At 38.5% G+C, this 21,876-nt stretch overlaps 1 protein-coding gene across 8 annotated transcripts in view; it reads left to right on the top strand.

Moving 5' to 3' along the window:
- Positions 1-21,876, top strand: part of CDK14 (cyclin dependent kinase 14) — a 633,696-nt gene that overhangs the window by 542,749 nt on the left and 69,071 nt on the right. Inside the window, exon 15 of one of the 8 annotated variants that reach the window (XR_009260494.1) lies at positions 15,109-15,162. The exons of 6 other annotated variants lie outside the window; for them this stretch is intronic. The gene's annotated coding sequence lies outside the window, so the exon portion shown is untranslated. Of the gene's footprint in view, positions 1-15,108; positions 16,167-21,876 lie in introns of those variants that run through there. One more of the 8 variants, XM_058725142.1, reaches the window with a different exon arrangement.

Raw genomic sequence — 21,876 nt, 5'->3', positions numbered from 1 at the left:
CTCCTCCTGGCTGATTTGGATGCCTTTTATTTCTTTGTGTTGTCTCATTGCAGAGGCTAAGACTTCTAATACTATGTTGAATTACAGTGGCGAGAGTGGACATCCCTGTCTTGTTCCTGACCTTAGGGGGCAAGCTCTCAGTTTTTCACCATTGAGGATATTAGCATTGGGTCATTCATACATGGTTTTCATGATCTCAAGGTATGCTCCTTCTATCCCTACTTTCTTGAGGGTTTTTATCAAGAAAGGATGCTGTATTTTGTCAAATGCTTTCTTTGCATCTATTGAGAGGATCATATAGTTCTTGTCCTTTCTTTTATTGATGTGATGAATCATGTTAATTGTTTTGCAGATATTGAATCAGCCCCCGCATCCCAGGTATAAATCCCACTTGGTCATGGTGAAGAATTTTTTTAACCATATTGTTGGATCCAGTTGGCTAATATCTTGTTGAGGATTTTTGCATCCATGTTCATCAGAGAAATTGGTCTATAGTTCTCCTTTTTAGTGGGGTCTCTGACTGGTTTTGGAATCAAGGTAATGCTGGCCTCACAGAAAGAGTTTGGAAGTTTTCCTTCCATTTCTATTTTTGGAACACCTTCAAGAGAATAGGTGTTAACTCTTCCTTAAATGTTTGCTAGAATTCCCCTGGAAAGCCATCTGGCCCTGGACTCTTGTTTTTTGGCAGATTTTTGATTACTAATTTGATTTCTTTACTGGTTATGGGTCTGTTCAAATTTTCTGTTTCTTCCTGTTTCAGTTTTTGTAGTGTATATGTTTCTAGGAATTTGTCCATGTCTTCCAGATTGCCCATTTCATTGGCATATAGTTGCTCATAATATTCTCTTATTATTTTTTTATTTCTGCTGTGTTAATTGTGATCTCTCCTCTTCCATTCTTGATTTTATTTATTTGGGTCCTTTCCTTTTTCTTTTTGATCAAACTGGCTAGTGGTTTATCAATTTTGTTAATTCTTTCAAAGAACCAGCCTCTGGTTTCATTGATCTGTTCTACTGTTTTTTTTGGTTTTGGTAGCATTAATTTCTGCTCTAATCTTTATTTCCTGTCTTCTGCTGGTTTGGGGTTTTATTTTCTGTTCCTTTTCCAGCTCCTTAAGGCGTAAGGTTAGGTTGTGTATCTGAGCTCTTTCTTCCTTCTTTAGGAAGACCTGGATTGCTATATACTCTCCTCTTATGACCACCTTTGCTGTGTCCCAGAGGTTTTGGGTTGTGGCGTTATCATTTTCATTGACTTCCATATACTTTTTAATTTCCTCTTTAACTTGTTGGTTAGCCCATTCATTCTTTAGTAGGATGTTCTTCAGCCTCCAAGTATTTGTTACCTTTCCAAATTTTTTCTTGTGGTTGATTTTGACTTTCATAGCATTGTGGTCTGAAAATATGCATCGTATGATCTCGATCTTTTTGTACTTACTTAGGGCTGATTTGTGTCCCAGTATATATGGTCTATTCCGGAGAATGTTCCATGTGCACTGGAGAAGAATGTATATTGTGCTGCTTTAGGGTGAAATGTTCTGAATATATCTGTTAAGTCCATCTGGTCCAGTGTGTCATTCAAAGCCATGGTTTCCTTGTTGATTTTTTTATTAGATGATCTGTCCATTGCTGTGGGTGGCGTGTTGAAGTCTCTCCTACTATTATGGTATTGCTATCGATGAATGTCTTTATGTTTGTGATTAATTGATTCATATATCTGGGTGCTCTCACATTTGGCACATAAATGTTTACAATTGTTAGGTCTTCTAGGCAGATAGACCCCTTGATTATGATATAATGCCCTTCCACATCTCTTGATACAGTCTTTATTTTAAAGTCTAGATTGTCTGATATAAGTATGGCTATTCTGGCATTCTTTTGTTGACCATTAGCATTATAGATGGTTCTCCATCCCCTTATTTTCAATCTGAAGGTATTTTTAGGTCTAAAGTGAGTCTCTTGTAAACAGCATATAGATGGGTCTTGTTTTCTTATCCATTCTGTTACCCTGTGTCTTTTGATTAGAGCATCGAGTCCAATGACGTTTAGAGTAAGTACTGAAAGATATGAATTTATTGCCAGTATGGTGCTTGTAGAGTTGGAGTGTCTGGTGGTGTTCTCTGGTCTTTTCTAATCTTTGTTGCTTTTGGTATTTACATATACATATACATATACATATACATATACCTATGTATATGTATATTTTTTCCCCATCTTTTCTCCCCTCAGAGAGTCCCCCTTAAAATTTCTTGCAGGGCTGGTTTAGTGGTCACAAACTCCTTTAATTTTTGTTTGTCTGGGAAACTTTTTATCTCTCTTTCTATTTTGAATGACAGCCTTGCTGGGTAAAGAATTCTTGGCTGCATATTTTTCTGATTCAGCACATTGAATATATCCTGCCACTCCTTTCTGGCCTGCCAAGTTTCAGTGGATAGGTCTGCTGCAAACCTGATCTGTCTTCCCTTGTAGGTTAGGGACTTTTTTCCCCTTGCTGCTCTCATGATTCTTTCCTTGCCTGAGTATTTTGTGAATTTGACTATGATATGCCTTGCTGATGGTCAGTTTTTGTTGAATCTAATGGGGGTCCTCTGTGCTGCCTGGATTTTGATGTTTGTGTTTTTCCCCAGGTTAGGAAAGTTTTCCGCTATGATTGGTTCACATAACCCTTCTTCCCCTATTTCTCTCTCTTCCTCTTCTGGGGCCCCTATGATTCTGATGTTGTTCCTTTTTAATGAGTCACCGATTTCTCTAATTCTTAAATCGTGCTCTTTTACCTTAATCTCTCTCTTTTTTTCTGCTTCATTATTCTCTATAAGTTTGTCCTCTATATCACTGATTCTCTGTTCTGCCTCATCTATCCTTGCCGCTGCTTCATCCACCTGTGATTGCAGCTCAGTTATAGCATTTTTAACTTCATTCTGACTAGCTTTTACTTGTTTTATCTCTGCAGAAAGGGATTATAATCTACTTTTGACTCTAGCTAGTATTCTAATTATCATGATTCTAAATTATGGTTCAGACATCTTGCTTGTATCTGTGTTAGTTAAATTCCTGGCTGTCGTTTATTCGTGCTCTTTCTTTTGGGATGAATTCCTTCATTTTGTCATTTTGAAGGGAGAAAAGGAATTAATGAGGTAGAAAAATTAAAATTAAAAAAATTAAAATTAAAACAATGTTAAAATTAAAAAATTAATCACACATACACACACACACAAAATCTAATATGATGCTAGATCCTAGGTGTGTTTTGGTCTGGGTGTTGAAAGTGGTTTGACAGATTAGAGAAAAAAAGGGAGGGAAGGAAATCGTTTGAGAATTTGAAAAAATGAATACACTGAAGTAGACTAAAATGAGATGATGGGAGTAAAATAGAATTTGAAAAAATTACACAAAAGTAAAAAATATAGTAGAAAAAAATTAAAGAAAAATATTTTTCATAAAAATTAAAAATAAAAATGAATTTTTTCTCTTTCTGTATTCAAGAAAAAGAAAAGAAATGAAAAACAAAAAAGAGAAAAGAAAAAAGTCATTTGAAAATTTTAAAAAGTGAATACACTGTAGTAGACTAAAATGATGGAAGTGAAATAGAATTTGAAAAATTTACATAAAAGCAAAAAATATAGTAAAAAATTTTTAAAAATTTTTAATAAATATTGAATAAAAATGAAGTTTTTCTCTTTCTGCATTCAAGAAAAAGAAAAGAAACGAAAAGGAGAAAAGAAGAAAAAAAGGAAATCATTTGAAATTTTGAAAAAGTGAATACACTGAAGTAGAGTAAAATAAAATGATGGAAGTAAAATAGAATATGAAAAAATTTACACAAAAAAATAGTAAAAATTTAAAGGAAAATATTTTCAATAAAAATTGAAAATAAAAATGAATTTTTTCTCTTCCTGTATTCAAGAAAGAGAAATGAAAAAGAAAAAAGATGAATAGATGGGCCTTCTAACAGATTGAAATAGGACTGAAATTACTTTGTTTTCCCGTAGAATCAGACTATGAAGTGCTTTATAGTCTATAAACTAAGTAGGCTGTGAGACTTGTGTTCTTGAAGAGCAAGGTTGGCCCAGTTGGGCGGGGCTCAGCCTAATGGCTCCATTCTCCACTAGATGGCGCTGCTAGCCTACTGGGATGGAGTGTTGTGGAGTTCGTAGGTGCGTATGTGCATGCGTGGGAGCGGTGAAAATGGCGTCACCCAGCTACCCTGTCTCTAGTATCACAACTCTGTCCTCCCCGATCAGCAATCATGCACCCATCCTCTGTCTTCAGCTTTCGTCCACTCTCCGCTTCTTCACTGTCCGTGACCAAGCCCCAGGCAGTACCTCTCTTCCAAGTTTTGTCTCAGATGTGGCTGTTTTCCCTGGCCCCTTACTTCTGAAGGACTGAGCCTTGACCTGTTCCACCCCTCTGTGGGAGGGTCTCACAGAGCAATGGCCGAATGCCAGCTGCACCCAGGAGCACTTGCGGGACCCTGCTGTGCTGGTGCCCTGAGACTGCAGCCAGGTACCAGCCCACCACAGAAAAAGATTGCGAGATAGTGTAGCAGCAGCACCTCAGGGGTTATGGAAAATTACAACACACATCTGGCACCAGGCTTCACCCTTAATGACCTTGTTCCAGCACCAGTGCCCCTGTTTTCTGGGGTCTGCTGGGACCAGGTGGCTTCAACAGTCTCCACCAAATGTCCTTCCACCAGTGGAACTGCTTTTCCCCATGTGGCCCAAGAACTTCCCGGACCCCACTCTGTTCCTGGGGATTCGCCCTTCCCACCAGAGCACCATCAGGTATCGAGCTGCGGAGTTGGAGACTTTGTGCTCCCCTTGTTTGCAGTCTTAATGGAATTTAAACCCTCTCCTTTCTCCTTTCTCCATTTTTAGTTTAGTCTCTGTGGCTGTTTCCAATTTTCCACTTTCTCTCCAGCTGCTTTTGGGGAGGGGTGTTTTTCCCATATTCTCCTCCCTCCCCCCTCCCCCCCGCAGTCTCTGTCCTCTCTCCACCTGCAAAAGCAGCTACCTGCCCACTGCCGGCTTTTCTCTCCCAACATTCACCTCTCTGCGCCACGTACCTGCTGATTTCTGTGGTTCAGGTGGTGCAGATTGTTGTGTTAATCCTCCAATTAGTTTTCTATGTGTGTAGGATGGTTTAGTGTTGGTCTGGCTGTATTTCATGGATGCGAGACACACAAAAAACTTCCATGCTGTTCGGCCATCTTAGCTCCTCCATCAATTTTTTTTTAATGTATTTATTTTGAGAGAGAGAGCACAAATAGGAGAGAGGGAGAGAGAGAGCATCCCAAGTAGACTCCCACATTGTCAGCTCAGAGTGCAGTGTAGGGCTCAAACCCATGAACCACAAGATCATGACCTGAGCTGAAACCAGGAGTTGACAACAAAAGGAAGTCAAAGTCATCAAAATTGGCAAAGATGAAGTCAAGCTTTCACTTTTTGCAGATGACGTGATATTATACATGGAAAACCTGATAAACTCCACCAAAAGTCTGCTAGAACTGATACATGAATTCAGCAAAGTCACAGGATACAAAATTAATGTACAGAAATCATTTGCATTCTTATACACTAATAATGAAGCAACAGAAAGACAAATAAAGAAACTGATCCCATTCACAATTGCACCAAGAAGCATAAAATACCTAGGAATAAACCTAACCAAAGATGTAAAAGATCTGTATGCTGAAAACTATAGAAAACTTATGAAGGAAATTAAAGAAGATACACAGAAATGGAAAAACATTCCGTGCTCATGGATTGGAAGAATAAATATTGTTAAAATGTCAATACTACCCAAAGCTATCTACACATTCAATGCAATCCCAATCAAAATTGCACCAGCATTCTTCTCGAAGCTACAACAAACAATCCTAAAATTTGTATGGAACCACAAAAGACCCCAAATAGCCAAAGTAATTTTGAAGAAGACCAAAGAGGGAGGCATCACAATCCCAGACTTTAGCCTCTACTACAAAGCTGTAATCATCAAGACAGCATGGCACAAAAACAGACACACAGACCAATGGAATAGAATAGAGACTCCAGAATTGGACCCACAAATGTATGGCCAACTAATCTTTGACAAAGCAGGAAAAAATATCCAATGGAAAAAAGACAGTCTCTTTAACAAATGGTGCTGGGAGAGCTGGACAGCAACATGCAGAAGAATGAAACTAGACCACTTTCTTACACCATTCACAAAGGTAAATTCAAAATGGATGAAGGACCTGAATGTGAGACAGGAAACCATCAAAACCCTAGAGGAGAAAGCAGGAAAAAGCCTCTGTGACCTCAGCCGCAGCAATTTCTTACTTAACACATCTCCAAAGGCAAGGGAATTAAAAGCAAAAATGAACTGTTGGAACCTCATCAAGATAAAAAGCTTCTCCACAGCAAAAGAAACAATCAACAAAACTAAAAGGCAACCGATGGAATGGAAAGATATATTTGCAAATGACATATCAGAAAAAGGGCTAGTATCCAAAATCGATAAAGAACTCACCGAACTCCACACCCACAAAAAAGCAAATAATCCAGTGAAGAAATGAGCAGAAGACATGAATAGACACTTCTCTAAAGAAGACATCTGGATGGCCAACAGGCACATGAAAAGATGCTCAACGTCGCTCCTCATCAGGAAAATACAAATCAAAACCCCACTGATACCACCTCACGCCAGTCAGAGTGGCTAAAATGAACAAATCAGGAGACTATAGATGCTGGAGAGGATGTGGAGAAATGGGAACCTTCTTGCACTGTTGGTGGGAATGCAAACTGGTGCAGCCACTCTGGAAAACAGTGTGGAGGTTCCTCAAAAAATTAAAACTAGATCTACCCTATGACCCAGCAATAGCACTGCTAGGAATTTACGTAAGAGATACAGGAGTGGTGATGCATAGGGGCACTTGTACCCCAATGTTTATAGCAGCACTTTCAACAATAGCCAAATTATGGAAAGAGCCTAAATGTCCATCAACTGATGAACAGATAAAGAAACTGGTTTATATACATAGTGGAATACTACTTGGCAATGAGAAAGAATGAAATCTGGCCATTTGTAGCAACATAGATGGAACTGGAGAGTGTTATGCTAAGTGAAATAAGTCGTACAGAGAAAGGTACCATATGTTTTCACTCTTATGTGGATCCTGAGAAACTTAACAGAAGACCATGTGAGAGGGGAAAGGAAAAAAAAAGTTAGAGAGGGAGAGAGCCAAACCATCAGAGACTCTTAAAAACAGAATAAACTGTGGGTTGATGGGGGGTTGGAGGGAGGGGAGGGTGGGTGATGGGCATTGAGGAGGGCACCTGTTGGGATGAGCACTGGGTGTTGTATGGAAACCAAATTGACAATAAACTCCATATAAAAAAAAAAGAAAAAAAGAAACCAGGAGTTGGATGCTTAACTGACTGAGCCACTTGGGTGCCCCAGTAGGCCAAATTCTTAAGAGAATTTTTCTATATATTAGTTTTTTGGACTGTAAATTTCCCTTTTTCATATGCATTAGTTTTTTGTTGTTGTTGTATTAAATATTTTTGTTTATTTTTGAGAGAGAGAGAGACAGAGCATGAGCAGGGGAGGGTCAAAGAGAGAGGGAGACACAGAATTCGAAGCAGGCTCCAAACTCTGAGCTCTCAGCGCAGAGCCTGATGCAGGGCTCAAACTTGGGAACCTCAAGATCATGACCTGAGCTGAAGTCGGATGCCTAACTGACTAGCCACCCAGGCACCCCTATGTGCATTAGTTTTGACCTTGCATGGAGAGGTTCTGACAAAATGATACTAAAGTATCAAGCCATTTTACATAGCTTGTTTATAGGACTTAGGAGGACTTTCAGTACTATACCCTGATCATACTTGATGTAAATTCAACTTCTTCCACAAGAATGGACTCAGGTCTTTCCCTGCCCACTACTATTTGGGTAACTTCTGGAAATCTGCGTGCATTTGGGGGGTTCAGAATTAAAAGTAACTACTCAGCATGAGTAGTGGTAAGATTATGGTTGTATTTTTTTAGCTCTTTATTTTGAAATATTTTAAATTTACAGAAGAGTTGTAAAGCCAGTGCAGAAAGCTATACCCTTCACCCAACTTCTAATATTAACAACCTTTATAACTATGGTACATTTATCAGTTTAAGAAATTAAGGCCAGTACCATACTATGAACTAAGTTTTAACTGTATTTGTAGCTCACCTGTTTTCATATTCCTGTCCTTCTGGTCAGAATCCCATCCAAGTAGTACATTGCATTTAATCATGTCTCTTTACTCTCATGTTGTCTGTGACAGTTTCTCAATATTCTCTTATTTTTGATGACCTTGATAGTTTTGAAGAGTACTTTGTACTCTTCAGGTATTTTGTAGCATGTCCCTCATGATGTTTTCTCGCAGTGATGGATTTCAGGGAAGAGTACCACCCAGATGAAGGGCTCTTCTCCTCGCATCATGTTAGGAAGTACATGATATCCACATGTACTTATCACCAGCCTTATCGCCAGTCACATTGACCTTGATCACTAAGTTAAGATAGGTAAGGTTTTAAAGCCAATGTGACCCTCAGAAAGTAAAGTCAGAGATGCAGGAAGTCTGGGACAAGTTCTCAATCAAATGGAAGGAACTCAAGATGAGTTACTGAACTGAGGACAGAGCTGCCTTATGTCAGAATTAGGAGAGAAGGGAAAAATTACTCTCAAGGCTCAGACCTTCTAATTGAAAATGGATAGAAATGGAGGAGAGGAGTCACTAACAGGACAGTATCTGAGTTAAGAATTCAGAAATGTTCCAGCCTCTGACTCATGATCAGTGATAGAATTCAGCAACATGTCTGACAGAGAGTGAAACATATTTTGTGAACATGAATAAATGTATAGGTACTTTACATATGTTGGGAATAAGGCCAAAGTTTCAGCCCCTCTGTACTGAAGTCTCCTGTGATTTGTCTGTCTTCCCCCACTAGAATCTAAATCTCACAATATAGGAATCTGTTTACATTTTATCTTCATTTCACAATTTTATCTCCATTTCTTAGTGTGACATGTAATTTATGCTCATTAATTTTTTTTACATAATTTATTGTCAAATTAGCTAACATACAGTGTTTACAGGGTGCTCCTGGTTTGGGGGCTAGATTCCCGTGATTCATCGCTTACATACAACATCCAGTGCTCATCCCAGCAAGTGCCCTCTTCAATGCCCATCACCCATTTTCCCTTCTCCCCTCCCCACCATCAACCCTCAGTTTGTTCTCTGTATTTAAGCATCTCTTATTAAATAGTTTCATTAAATATTTTTAAAATGTTGACTGAATTAGTGAATATTCCAACTAACACACCATACCATGATCTCCTGTCTTATAGTAAATATTTTTTGAGTAGCCATTCTGTTGGTGCTAGGAAGTAGTGAATGAGTTTCTAGTTTCAAGATCCTCACAATTCAGAAACACATATAGGAACATTATATTTCAGGATGATAAAGGCTATGGTAGATATTTACGTGAAGCTATGTGAGGGGACAAATGAGGTAAAAATTAATTCTGCCAGAAGAGCTTGGAATGGTCTCACAAAGGAAGAGATTTTGAGCCAAAGGAGGAATTATATTTTTCGTGGGCATGAAGGAGAAGTGTGTTTTCATGCAGAGGAAAACTGAGAGCAAAGCCATGGCACAAAGTGTAGCATCATAAGTAATGGTCTGGTAAAGCTAAAGAGCATGGATAGGAGGAGTGAGAAGGGACGAGACTGAAAATGAGATTTGAAGCTGGATTGTGAAGGGTCTGGAATGATGCTAAAGAGTTTGGATTTTAATGTGATTGCCCACGGGGAAATATATACGACTTCCTGGTCAGACACAGAAGAATCAAAACATCTTAAAGCTGGGAAGATCCTTGAAGGATCATATAACAACTTGAAAAGGATGTAGTATTTTTTTTTCTTTTCTTTGAACTTCTTATTATGGTAAATCATGTTTTGAAAATAAGTAAAGAAAATGCATGAAATTCCATTCACATTGACATCTAACATAAAATTAGAGTATTAGAAATTACACCAATACTTAACCTTCTTTTTGACTGAAAACCTATTCATTGTTTAGCCCTAAAATGTTGTGAATCTACTATAGGTATGATTCAACATATCCAACATGTACAGAATATACTCCTTGGAAAGTTATGCAGGAATTATTTTAGTTGAAACAATATGCCTTCTTTGTTTACGTATCTTTTTGTAAAATGAATAATGACTCCCTTAATTTAAGTTTTGTGAATATGTAGAATCTCAGTATTGATACACTAACTCCATTTAAGGGAAATGCAGAAACTAAAAAGTGAGATAACTAGTTTTCCAGGGATAAAAATTTAACATAGTTTTGGTTTTTTTTTTTTTAGTATTGTAATAATTTTGTATGGTGACAGATGGTAACTATACTTATCAAGCTGAGCATTTCATAAATATATGTTCATAAATATATGTTTATAAATATATACATGTATTTATGTATATATATATATGTGTATAATATATATTTATGGAATTGCTATATTGTATACCTGAAACTAATCTAATATTGCCTATCAACTATATTTCAATTTAAAAAAAGACAATTTTCAAAACTGAAAGAAATGTTTAAGAATTTAGTGTCATCATGGTCTTACTTGTAATGTGGTCCACACTCAGCAGCTGTTTTCATGAATATATTCAAACTGGTATTTATGAGTTTTAAGTTCCAGTAAGAGGAAACATGACTTCTCCTGCCCATTTTTGCCTAAATCCAAATAAATGGTTAAGTATTTGAAAATATTAAAGTGTGTCTAACCAACTTCTTTTTTATATAAATATGAGGAAATACATTTTTTTAAATGAAACTTATTGTCAAATTGGTTTCCATACAACACCCAGTGCTCATCCCAACAGGTGCCTTCCTCAATCCCTAGTATTTAGTAACTCAGTAACATTTTTGATCATGGTGACACTGATGACAAAGAAAAAAAATGTCAAAACAACTAACATAAGACAGAGTAAACATAAATTATTTAGAATTGACCGCTTAAATATTTTTAAAGGATATTAGTGAGTAAAGTATACCAAACTAGATAGGATATTATAAATATCTTAAAAATTATAGTCATAAAGGTAATAAACATGGAGAAATACATATGATAATGTAAAAAAAGTAGAATATGCTGCTTATACATGTAATACTTATGTGTGAGGAAATATGACAACAGAAATACATTAAACTGGCATATCCGTGGTTTAGCAGAGAAAAATGGATTTATAAATGTTATTGCCTAACTAAGAAAGTTAGTTAATTTACAGCTTATAGCCATGGTAAGTTCTCACTATAATTCCAACCTCAGAGCCATCTTGAGTGGGTCCAAGTTCTTTGATGTTCTCTCATTACTGGACTTTCCTCTATAGATAGTAGTATCTGATGAAGAGTCAAATGCCAAGCCAAATAAACTCATTTATAACAACAGAGCATTTAATAATTTAACATTTAAAGTATTTTCTATTACTCTTAAGAAATGTTGGTAAATTAACACTAGAAATAGCAGTGTCCACATGATTAAGGAACAGCATGGAAACATAATTTAGCCAAAGCAAATAGAAGAGCTAAAGTATTCACATCAGAATAAAAATTTTGAATGCCAGATTCTGCACTTATTGCTTATCTGAATAAATTTTTCAAAAGACTGCTTTTTGAGTCTTTTTTTAATGAAACATTACCTCCTTCTTTATGCCAAAACTAATTGCACAACATTGTTTTGTGTGTTGAGAGGATGGAGATATTGTAGGGAAGCCATGACTGTTTTCCAGTTAAATCCATTTAACAAAAGTCAACAGCTCATGGCTGATAGAGAGTCTTCAAGGCAAATAATTTACCACCTCACCTCATCCCCCAAACTTCTCCTGATCATGATAATGTTGGTCTGCCTGCAAGAACATAATACAATGTTCAGTGGTCCACTGCCCACTTGCCAGGACCGGAAATGCTTGCAAGAGGTCAGAAATTGCTTGGTTGACCTTATCTCTATCTTGTCTACAGCTTAAGGATAAAGAAGAAAGGCAGGGGAGACAAAATCATTACCTTTTTTTATACCTTTTATCTGTAATACAGGGTGAAAATAAACTTTGAGAAGAAAATATATAGGGGAAGAAAAATGTGTTTGTAGAATTTTTATATCGTATCTATACACTACATATATTTTTATATTTATACATTTTATATATGTGTGTCAACTAAACAATTTGTTTCATTTTTACTTCTTTCTCACTTTCTTTGTGACTTCCCATGCGGTGCTTCACCACTCAGTAAGCTTTGCTTTTTGAACTGTCTGTTTTCCTATAGTTTCTGATTTCTACCTTCATTTCATCACTTGACTTGAAATATTCCCTGGGAGGGGTGAAAAGAGAAAAGTGTATGTGTGTGGCGAGTGGAGAGAGGGTGGCCGAGTGGGGTGGAAAGAAGGCAGAGGGAGGGAGACTGCTGAGGGGAAAAAAAGATTTAAATGAGAACTAGAATGAATGCCTCACTTGTTGGCTTTTAGCACAATTACCATACCTTAGGAAATATGCAGGGAATAGTTAATTACGACTAAATGAGCCCCTTTTAGAGGCAGTGGCAGGCCCAGGGAGCAGACTGTCAGAGCTGTGAAGGATGTGAATTGGGAGGCTGGTCTGCGTCAGGCTGTTGATGGTCTGCTGGGGAAGCCAGACAGAGCAAAGATAGCTGGGGGAGAGTAGCCTCAGACAAGGGAGCCACGGATGGCATTTGCATACTTTTCCTGCAAAGGGGGTTTAATCCAAAGAAAGAAGGAGATTTCAGTATTGTCAGGCAGGCTTTGTTCGGGTGGAGAGCAGAAGGAAATCTGAAGGGGCCTTTCTCAAAGCCTTGGTCTCAGCCTTGAGGTTGTTCTAGTAAAGTTATGTTCTTGAGGGTTGTTTGCACACTATTGTCCGTTTGAAGATCTTCTAAACCCGAAGGGCTCAAAGTATCCCCCTTTGCCAGCACAAAAGAAGGGAATTTGTGTGGTAAAAATGACTCGTGTTGCAAACTGAACCCAAGCCCCCTTTGTTCTTGTACAAAATACTCTGAAGTTCCAAGGATGTCTTTCGAGCCACACTGAGTGAGTCATACCGTAAAAGTGTTTGCAGGCTAGAAAACAAGGTAAAACCAACCCATACTTGTGTCTTTCTTTGCCAGCTCAAAGAACTCCTTAACATAACCCCCAAAAAAAGATGGCTCAGAAAAGCATGGCAGACAAAAAAAAGACAAGTTTTGATTGCCATGAATCATTTTTTTTGCCCCATTTCCTCACAGAATTTTCTGAGACTGAAGTGTTTAAGTCTAAAGTTGAGGCAAATTATTTGGACTACCAAGCAGAAAGTTTTCTCACCACCTGACAAACCTTATCTTTTACTCGGCAGCATGAGCTTATGATTGTGGTGTGTGTCCAATTGTCAAAACTATACCTTCTTTTATGAACTGTGATGGACTTATACGGTCCATATATACAATGGTCTGATCTTCAGCGTTAAGTTTTTCTAATAGTCCACATGTTCATAGTGAGGAGTGTGTATTTGCAATGCCTGTTTATGTGATAAATCAGCATGATATTTATGGGTCAGAAATCAAGACTTGTTTCAACTGCGCTAGTTGGTTTGAGCCTAAGTGCTCATAATCCTTACAGTTAAGGAAAGTATGTACTAAAACACAGAATCTAAGCTTAAAAAAACAGCAATGTACTTGTTTATAAGGATAATGTGGTCAGTTGTGAGTGCCTTTTAAATTTATCTTACATATATATAGGCGTATATATGTGTGTATACATATATATGTGTATATGTATGTATGTGTGTATACATATATATGTATATACGTGTGTGTGTATGTATACATACATATGTATCTGTGTATATATATGTATATATCTCCACATATAGAATTCAAAACATACAAACTAAACATGGCTTGTTAGCTGACTAAGCAGGATATACAATAAAACTTGACCTTGGAGGTTAGGGGAAAACTGTGTATTAATATACAGCAACTAATTTAGCCTGAGACTTTTTTTATTAAAAACATTACTTTATCAATTTTTTTTATTGTTGTTGACACTTCTGCTGGATTTTGACTCCTTTGGAGAAGGAAGAAGCATAGAAGACCCTATACAAATTCAAAATTAAAAAAAGCAATGAAAAATCTGTTTGAGGGTCTACAACACAAGAAAATGTTCGTTTAAGTTTCAAAATAAAGGCAAAACCTGTAACATGTACAAACAAAGAGAAAGCTTACTTTGAAATTAGTATGAGCCAGCTTCTGAGAGAAAAGTTATGCCCTCTTCATTGGTAAAGTTATTAAGAAAGCTTTTATCAGGATAATCATCTGTTCAGGTTTTCACTGATGTTATAATGCCAGTGAGTGTGGATTACAGGTGAGGTTGGATGTTAAGACACTGGCAATGGCCAGATTAGAGCGTTCTGAAGTTATAGATAAGTGGATAAAACATTGCTTGCTACTTTCCTAAGTACGTTATTTTTTGTTATTGTTGAGATCCTTGTCTCCGAACTAAGTAAACTCTGCTTTGCTGAAAGTGGTGCATTTCTTTCTCCTGCTTTGCATTTTTCCCTGTGAGAAGCGTGTCTGAATTGCAGGGGGCGGTGGGGGGGGGGGGGGGGACCTGAATATACCTCTTTGTTGCTGAGCTTGTCAAGCACAGCGCTGTGTTCTCTTTCCCACCAGGAAGGTCAGGCCGCTGGGGGCCAATCTGTTTTCTGAAATGAACCCTACTGTCTGTCCCTGGTGTCTGACAGATTGAAACAGTTGTCTGTGTTACCACACTTTCAATACTTTTTAAATGCTTCATTTTCTGGGGAAAGCATAATATATGTAGGCTACAGTGGAAAGATAAAAAGTTTTTAAAAGGACTGGACTTTGGTATTAATATTTATCTGCAAGACAAATTTAATTAACTTCCTAAGAACATATTTACAGATTAGGAAGTTAACTGTGCGCACACACACACACACACACACACGCAAGATAAGCCTTTACTTATGAGTTGTACTTCTAAAGACTTATACTGAGGGTTCTTTTTTTTTCTTTTTCAGTTGGAGTAATAAAATTATGAAGTATGGAACTGTTTCAATAGTAGAACTGTAGAAGTAAGAGTCTTTTGTTCACTTAGATTTCAGTTTCATGTATTTTGATCAGAGGTATGTATAAAGCCTGAAGAAATTTGTACTGTGCTGAGCCTCACTTCAATACTCTCCAGATAATTGAGCTAATTAAATCTTTACCAACATTAACACAACTCCAGCATTCCTTGGACAGTGGATAATTATTGCACGAACATGGCAAGCTTAAACTAAACAGATGAAAATAGAGTTCTGTGGAATGGGTATTGAGTTTATTCTTTATTCATCTTTTGATAAGGTTTAATTAAAACTGCCTCTCTCCATTGTGGTGAGAATGAATGTGCTTGTTTTCTTAGTGAAAAGCAAATTATTCACTTCAGCCATGGTTCAATAATCAAAGCGTTTGCAAAGTTTTGGGTTATAGTGTAGCTGTGGGGATATAATTGCTGCAATTCTGTATGAGGGCTTTATCTTTTTTTATTACTTTCTCTTATTTATTTTTGTAGAAAGAAATTTACAAAAGCCCATTTTGTGATTTGGTGTGGAAGTACATATGTCTGAAGCCTTCCTTGTTGTAAGTTTACCATGTCTAGATGGTTGGTTTTTTTTAAGTGTATTTCCTGCAGCCTCTTGCTAAAATGAAAAATGAAAAAGGACACACATTTAAATAAATAGTATTTGAAATGGATCTTTCAAGTTAGTGAAGAAAGTTCAGTCAAACCTTTGAATTCTGTGGCTCCCACTGTATTGGCCTAGTCAGTCAACAATCCTAAGGGTGGAAAAGGAGTAGATGTTGGGAATTCTTTCCACAAATACATGTTTGCATTCTCTTTCGCTTTTTTCAAATCCACCAGAAATATCTTCTGTGTTGTTCTTCTAAAGGGATGGGTTTTTTTCTTGTGTTGGTGATGATTTGTAGCATTAACAGATTTTATGTATATTAATGACAACTTATTTTCAAACTGTCACGACTGTGCTGTGATTTCTTTTCCTCTCTACTTCTTTTAAAAATAAAATGGTAAATTACAAGATATCGGATGTTTTATAGAATCAAGGACAAAAATAAAAGTGAGCCTTGACTGGGAAGCCTGGGTGGCTCAGTCGGTTAAGCGTCCAACTTCAGCTCAGGTCATGGTCTCATGGTTTGTGGGTTCAAGCCCTGTGTCGGGCTCTGTACTGACAGCTCAGAGCCTGGAGCCTGCTTTGGATTCTATGTCTCCCTCCCTCTCTGCCCTTCTCCTGCTCATGCTCTGTCTCTGTGTCAAAAATAAAATAAACATTAAAAATAAATTTAAAAAAAAACTGAGCCTTGGCCATAAACTGGAAGCAGAGACTCAAACACAGACTCGCTGTCTCTCCTCCTTTTTCTTGTTGCCTAGCCTCTGACTTTCCCTGCTTTTCTGGTCCGTGTGGTGGAAATCTCTGTGGCCTTGTCCCATGATGTGTCATGAGAAAAAAGACCAGCCATCACTGTAGGTCAGCATTCCCAACTCCCTACAAAGGGAATCTGCCCTTCTTGGATCAAGTGAATTAGCCCTGCATCCCAATGTTAGTGCCTCCGCTTGCCACTTCTTACTGCACTTTTTCCTCATTGGTTCCTCAGAGACGGGAAATGCATACAAGAGCAAAATTTTCTAATCTATAGAATTATTTCTAAGGTTGTCATTGAATGCAGTGTTTTTCAACTCCCTTAACGTGCAGAGACAGCATCTAGTGGACTGGAAATCATGTTTCTTAAATGGAAGAGATGAGATCAGAAAGAAGCATGTCAGATGACACAGGTAGTGATAAGAGTATTGTGTCATGGAAGTTTTGTCTCAGCTGTGTGTGTGTTCAGATGCACCTGTACGAGTCACTTAATAAAATGTGTTTTTGCAGTGAGTTGTGGCCAAAACAAGTTTGAAAGCCAGTGGCTGCTCCTCTGATCCCCTTCGAGGTTTTTCTTGGGAGGCAGAGGGGGAAGGGGGTTGACACTGGGCAGGATTCCAAGTCCATCACTCTCTCCATCAAAGTAGCTGCACTTTAATCTGCTGCATTCGTTATGTTTTTCTCCTAAAATATCTTTTAAACAAAGGATGCAGTGGCCAAAAGTTTGAATAAATGATTTTCCAGGTCCCTTCTTGGGATTTTTTAGAGCTAAGTACAGTAGCTGCCAGGGCCAGATCAGGCATTATTTTGCTTTTCTGTTCTAAGGAGGACTTGGGAAATCATCCAGCCTTCAGTTGCTTGGGTTGGTTTTTTTTTATTTTTTTTTTTCTTTCTAAAGTTGAAATGCAGTTTCCCTACTTAATCCCATAGAAAACTCTGAGACTTAGCATATAACCAGGACAACACTAAATCAGAATGGATTTTAAACAGTCTTACAGTTTAAAAAGGGGAAAGCAACGAGTCCTTCTCCCTGCACGTTTCCTGTCTGATTCATTAGGGAGGGACCAAAGGCAGAAGTGAGCATTGGTGACATGAGTGAGAAGGAGCCAGGCAGCCTTGCATGCCCAAAAAAGGTCCTTGGAGAACTGAGTGTTGAGGGGAGACCCAGTCTCTTTAATAGAAATAAATAATAAGAGGAGCGCCTGGGTGGCGCAGTCGGTTAAGCGTCCGACTTCAGCCAGGTCACGATCTCGCGGTCCGTGAGTTCGAGCCCCGCGTCAGGCTCTGGGCTGATGGCTCGGAGCCTGGAGCCTGTTTCCGATTCTGTGTCTCCCTCTCTCTCTGCCCCTCCCCCGTTCATGCTCTGTCTCTCTCTGTCCCAAAAATAAATAAAAAAACATTAAAAAAAAAAATTTAAAAAAAAAGAAATAAATAATAAGAAAACAAATGGACTTCCCTAAAAGTGCATTTTATTTGACTTCCTTTGGAGAGTTAGAATAGGTTTAGCAGGCACTTTTTCTACCTTTGACATGATTGACACACAGTGTCCTGAAAGCTGGGATCTAAGGTTGCACTCTGGTGTTTAATTATGAGTTCTGTTTTGCCTATATGCAAAAATATGTGAAACAATTATGGGCTTCCTTTCTTTTAACCTTATGTTAGTGGACATTTTATCAGTCATTCATTGCATTAATCTTAATATCAGCCTGTTAGAGCGTGCCTGGGTGGCTCAGTTGGTTAAGCGTCCGACTTCTGCTCAGGTCATGATCTCACACTTTGTGAGTTCGAACCCTACATCAGGCTCTGTGCTGAGCTCCTCTGAGCTCCTGAAGCCTGCTTCAGATTCTATGTCTCATTCTCTCTCTGCCCCTCTCCCCCACTTGTGCTCTGTCTCTCAAAAATAAATTAAAATGTAAAAAAAAAAAAAAATTTAATGAAAAAAAATATCAGCCTGTTAGCAGTAGACTTCACTCGGTACAGGCAGCTCTTGTGACTCAGGGAAGTCGTGTAGAGTAGGGCTTAGTAGGGTCTTTGCCTTGGAGACCTGGGCCTTGGAGAGCCTGGGCCTTGAGGCTTTACTGCACTACTCACCAGCTCTGTGACCTGAGCTAAGTCTTAACCTACTAAGCCTCAGTTTTTCCCATCTGTCAATCAGGACTAAGAATAGTGCCTATTTTATCAGGGACCTGAGATCAAATGGGATGATAAATGTCAAGCATTTAGCACAGTGGCTTGCTTGATTTGTAACAAGTGTTCCATAGCTTTCATGAATCCCAAATTCCATGAAGTCTGTGATAAAACAAAACACATATTTACTTGAACTCCTCTATGATAATTATTTTTTGTCTTTCCATTTCTTTTACTAAAACAAAACAAAAATCTAGAAATCCTTACAATGCAACATATTTCTTGGCACAAATCCTACATGATCGTGACAAAAGGAAGAACAAATCAGGGTTCAGTTTGGTATGATAGTTTTAATGTGGATGAAGAAAGGGGATTAGTGGAAATTGGGAAGAGATATTCAAGAGACTCTTTTTTGTTATCAGCAGAAGACGAAAGTAGAAGGGAACGTGTTGCATGCAGAGGATGGCAGGAATTTACTTGAGCGAAGCAAAGAACTCAATAAAGTGGAAACAGTCTTTAAGGACGATTATTTAAGTTTCATGACCCTCAATAAGGGGTTGTTCAAAATCATTCCAAAGAAATCGTTAATGTCGGGGCCCCTGTGTGGCTCAGTCGGTTGAGTTCCGACTTTGGCTCAGGTCATGATCTAGAGGTCCGTGGGTTCAATCCCCATATCAGGGCTGTGTGCTGACAGCTAGGAGCCTGGAGCCTGCTTCGGATTCTGTGTCTCCCTTTCTCTCTGCCCTCTCCAGCTCTTGCTCTGTTTCTGTCTCGCTCTCTCAAAAATAAATAAACATTAAAAAAAAAAATTGTTAATGTGATGTAGTCATGTGGTTGGAGTTGGAGGAGATAGACGAGAAAAATTAGAATTGCCTCCCACATTGTGAGACTAGAGCATTGACCATGTGGTACCTTCCCTGGTGGCCTGGAAAAACTCTGGAGGGACAGGCAGTAGGTGGGGAGAGTGAGACCACGTCTGGGCAAGGAAAGTAAAAGTGTGCTTCAGTTTAGGTTGGCGTATCATTTGAAAGTGGGCAATTAAAAGTGGAATCAGAGATTTGGGTGCCTGCAGCAAGATGGTGCTCTGATGAGGTCAACATAAAAGTTCAAAAACGGGATCACTGTTACTGCACTCTGGGTAAAGACAACAGAGAGAGAGGTCAGAAAAAGCAGAAATAAGTTGTAGGTGTGTCCCAGTCGCAATCTTCTCCAGACCTCTTTTCTGTGCAGAGTTCCACACTGCAAGTTGTTTGTCTTTCTCTGATTTTCCAAAACACCATGGGAGCTGTAACGTGAAAGCCTTTAGTAGACATCGGCCATACACGTATTTGCTTAAAACAGTGTGTTTAAATGTTTAAAATTAAGATCCAGTGATTAAAACTACATGGATTTTACATAAAAATCCATTTTTTTCTGTGTCTCATTAAAAAGAAAAGGAAGATCGAGCCACTCCAGGCATTCTCTAACTGCAGTGAATAGCTGGGGCTGAGCAGCACCTTCTTTAGAAGAGGCCATGCTCTGAAGTTTGCCACAACCTCTGCCGCTGCAGCCTGTCCTTCTGCCAATGAGGCTAGGAAGCACATGATTCTTACCCTCGCCTTTTTGCTATTGTTCTTCTTACAGTAGAAGTAAAAGACAAGTGAAACATATAACCATGTTTCTGTACTAATGGCCAAAATTTAAAATTAGCCAGAGGGGCTTTTTGTTGAAGAAAAATTGGTGAGAGCATATTTCTTTATATAAATTAATGTAGGGGCATCTGGGTGGCTCAGTTGGTTAAGCGTCCAGCTTTTGACTTCAGCTCAGGTCATAGTCTCATGGTTCGTGAGTTTGAGCCCCACATCAGGCACTGTGCTGGCAGTGCAGAGCCTGCTTGGGATTCTCTCTCTCTCCCTGTCTCTCTACCCCTCCCCTACTTGTGTGCTTTGTTTCTCTCTCTCTAAAAATAAATAAATATACTTTTTTTAAAAAGCCATAAAAAATTTAATGTAGCATGCTTCACTCACAAAGGTTACCTCCTTGGCCTTTATTGGGCCTGTCTTAGAATCTTTTCTGTGTGATAATTAGTCAGATTTATTTTACCATTATATGTGCTTATCTTCCATTTCCAAGGGGACCATAAAGCTTTTTTGAGGTAAGGTTGATATATTCCATAGCATTTAGCAGAGTGTTGTACACAGGGTGAAATATTTGCATTTAGTTGCTGGGGAACCAGGAGCAAACTGAAAAGAATACAAGTTTCCAGTGAAGAAAGATATTCATGGAAATAAATGGCCCAGATGAATGAGAACCAGAAGACAATTCGCAAACATTTATTAAATGCTAACAAATCACATATAGATGTGTGAGCTATATAATGACATGGTTATGTTTGCTCAGCTGCCATAACAAAATACCACAGAATGGGTGGGTTTAAACACCAGGCACTTATTTCTCACTGTTCTGGAAGCATAGAAAGTCCAAGAGTAAGGTTCTGACATATTTGGTTCCTGGTGAGAGAACTCTCTTCCTGGCTTATAGGCGTCCACCTTCACACTGTGTCCTCACATGGTGGAGAAAGCAAGAGGGAGAGCTCTGGTCTCTCTTCCTCTCCTGTAAGGACGCTACTGTCATCATGGGGCCCCACCCTCATGAACTCATCTCACCTAATTATCTCCCAAAGGCCCCAACCCCAAATGCCATCACATTGGAGGTTAGGACTTCTATATATGAATTTTGAGTAACATAAACCATTCAATCTATGACAGTGGTTCCTTATTGTCAAGTGGCTTAAGTGCATTAAATGACATAAGATATAGATGACTACTAGCTAGCTCAAGGTAAAATACAAAAAGTATAATTATACAAATGTAAATTCAGGGTGAGGAAAACAGCAGGGACAGACCTCACTGAGTCAGGGAATGCTTCATGGAGAAGATATTATGTGAGCTAAGGCTTGAAGACTAGGTAGGATAGTTATAGTCAGAAACAGGCTTCCAGAGAGGGGGATTTAAAGGCGCAGAGAGCGGCGCCTGGGTGGCGTAGTCGGTTAAGCGTCCGACTTCAGCCAGGTCACGATCTCGCGGTCCGTGAGTTCGAGCCCCGCGTCAGGCTCTGGGCTGATGGCTCGGAGCCTGGAGCCTGTTTCCGATTCTGTGTCTCCCTCTCTCTCTGCCCCTTCCCCGTTCATGCTCTGTCTCTCTCTGTCCCAAAAATAAATAAAAAACGTTGAAAAAAAAATTTTTTTTTAAAAAATAAATAAAAAAA

The sequence above is a fragment of the Neofelis nebulosa genome, chromosome 4, assembly GCF_028018385.1.
Source record: "Neofelis nebulosa isolate mNeoNeb1 chromosome 4, mNeoNeb1.pri, whole genome shotgun sequence".
Taxonomy (NCBI): Eukaryota; Metazoa; Chordata; class Mammalia; order Carnivora; family Felidae; genus Neofelis; species Neofelis nebulosa.
The sequence above is the reverse complement of the archived record's forward strand: the minus strand, read 5'-3'. Positions and strand labels throughout refer to the sequence as shown.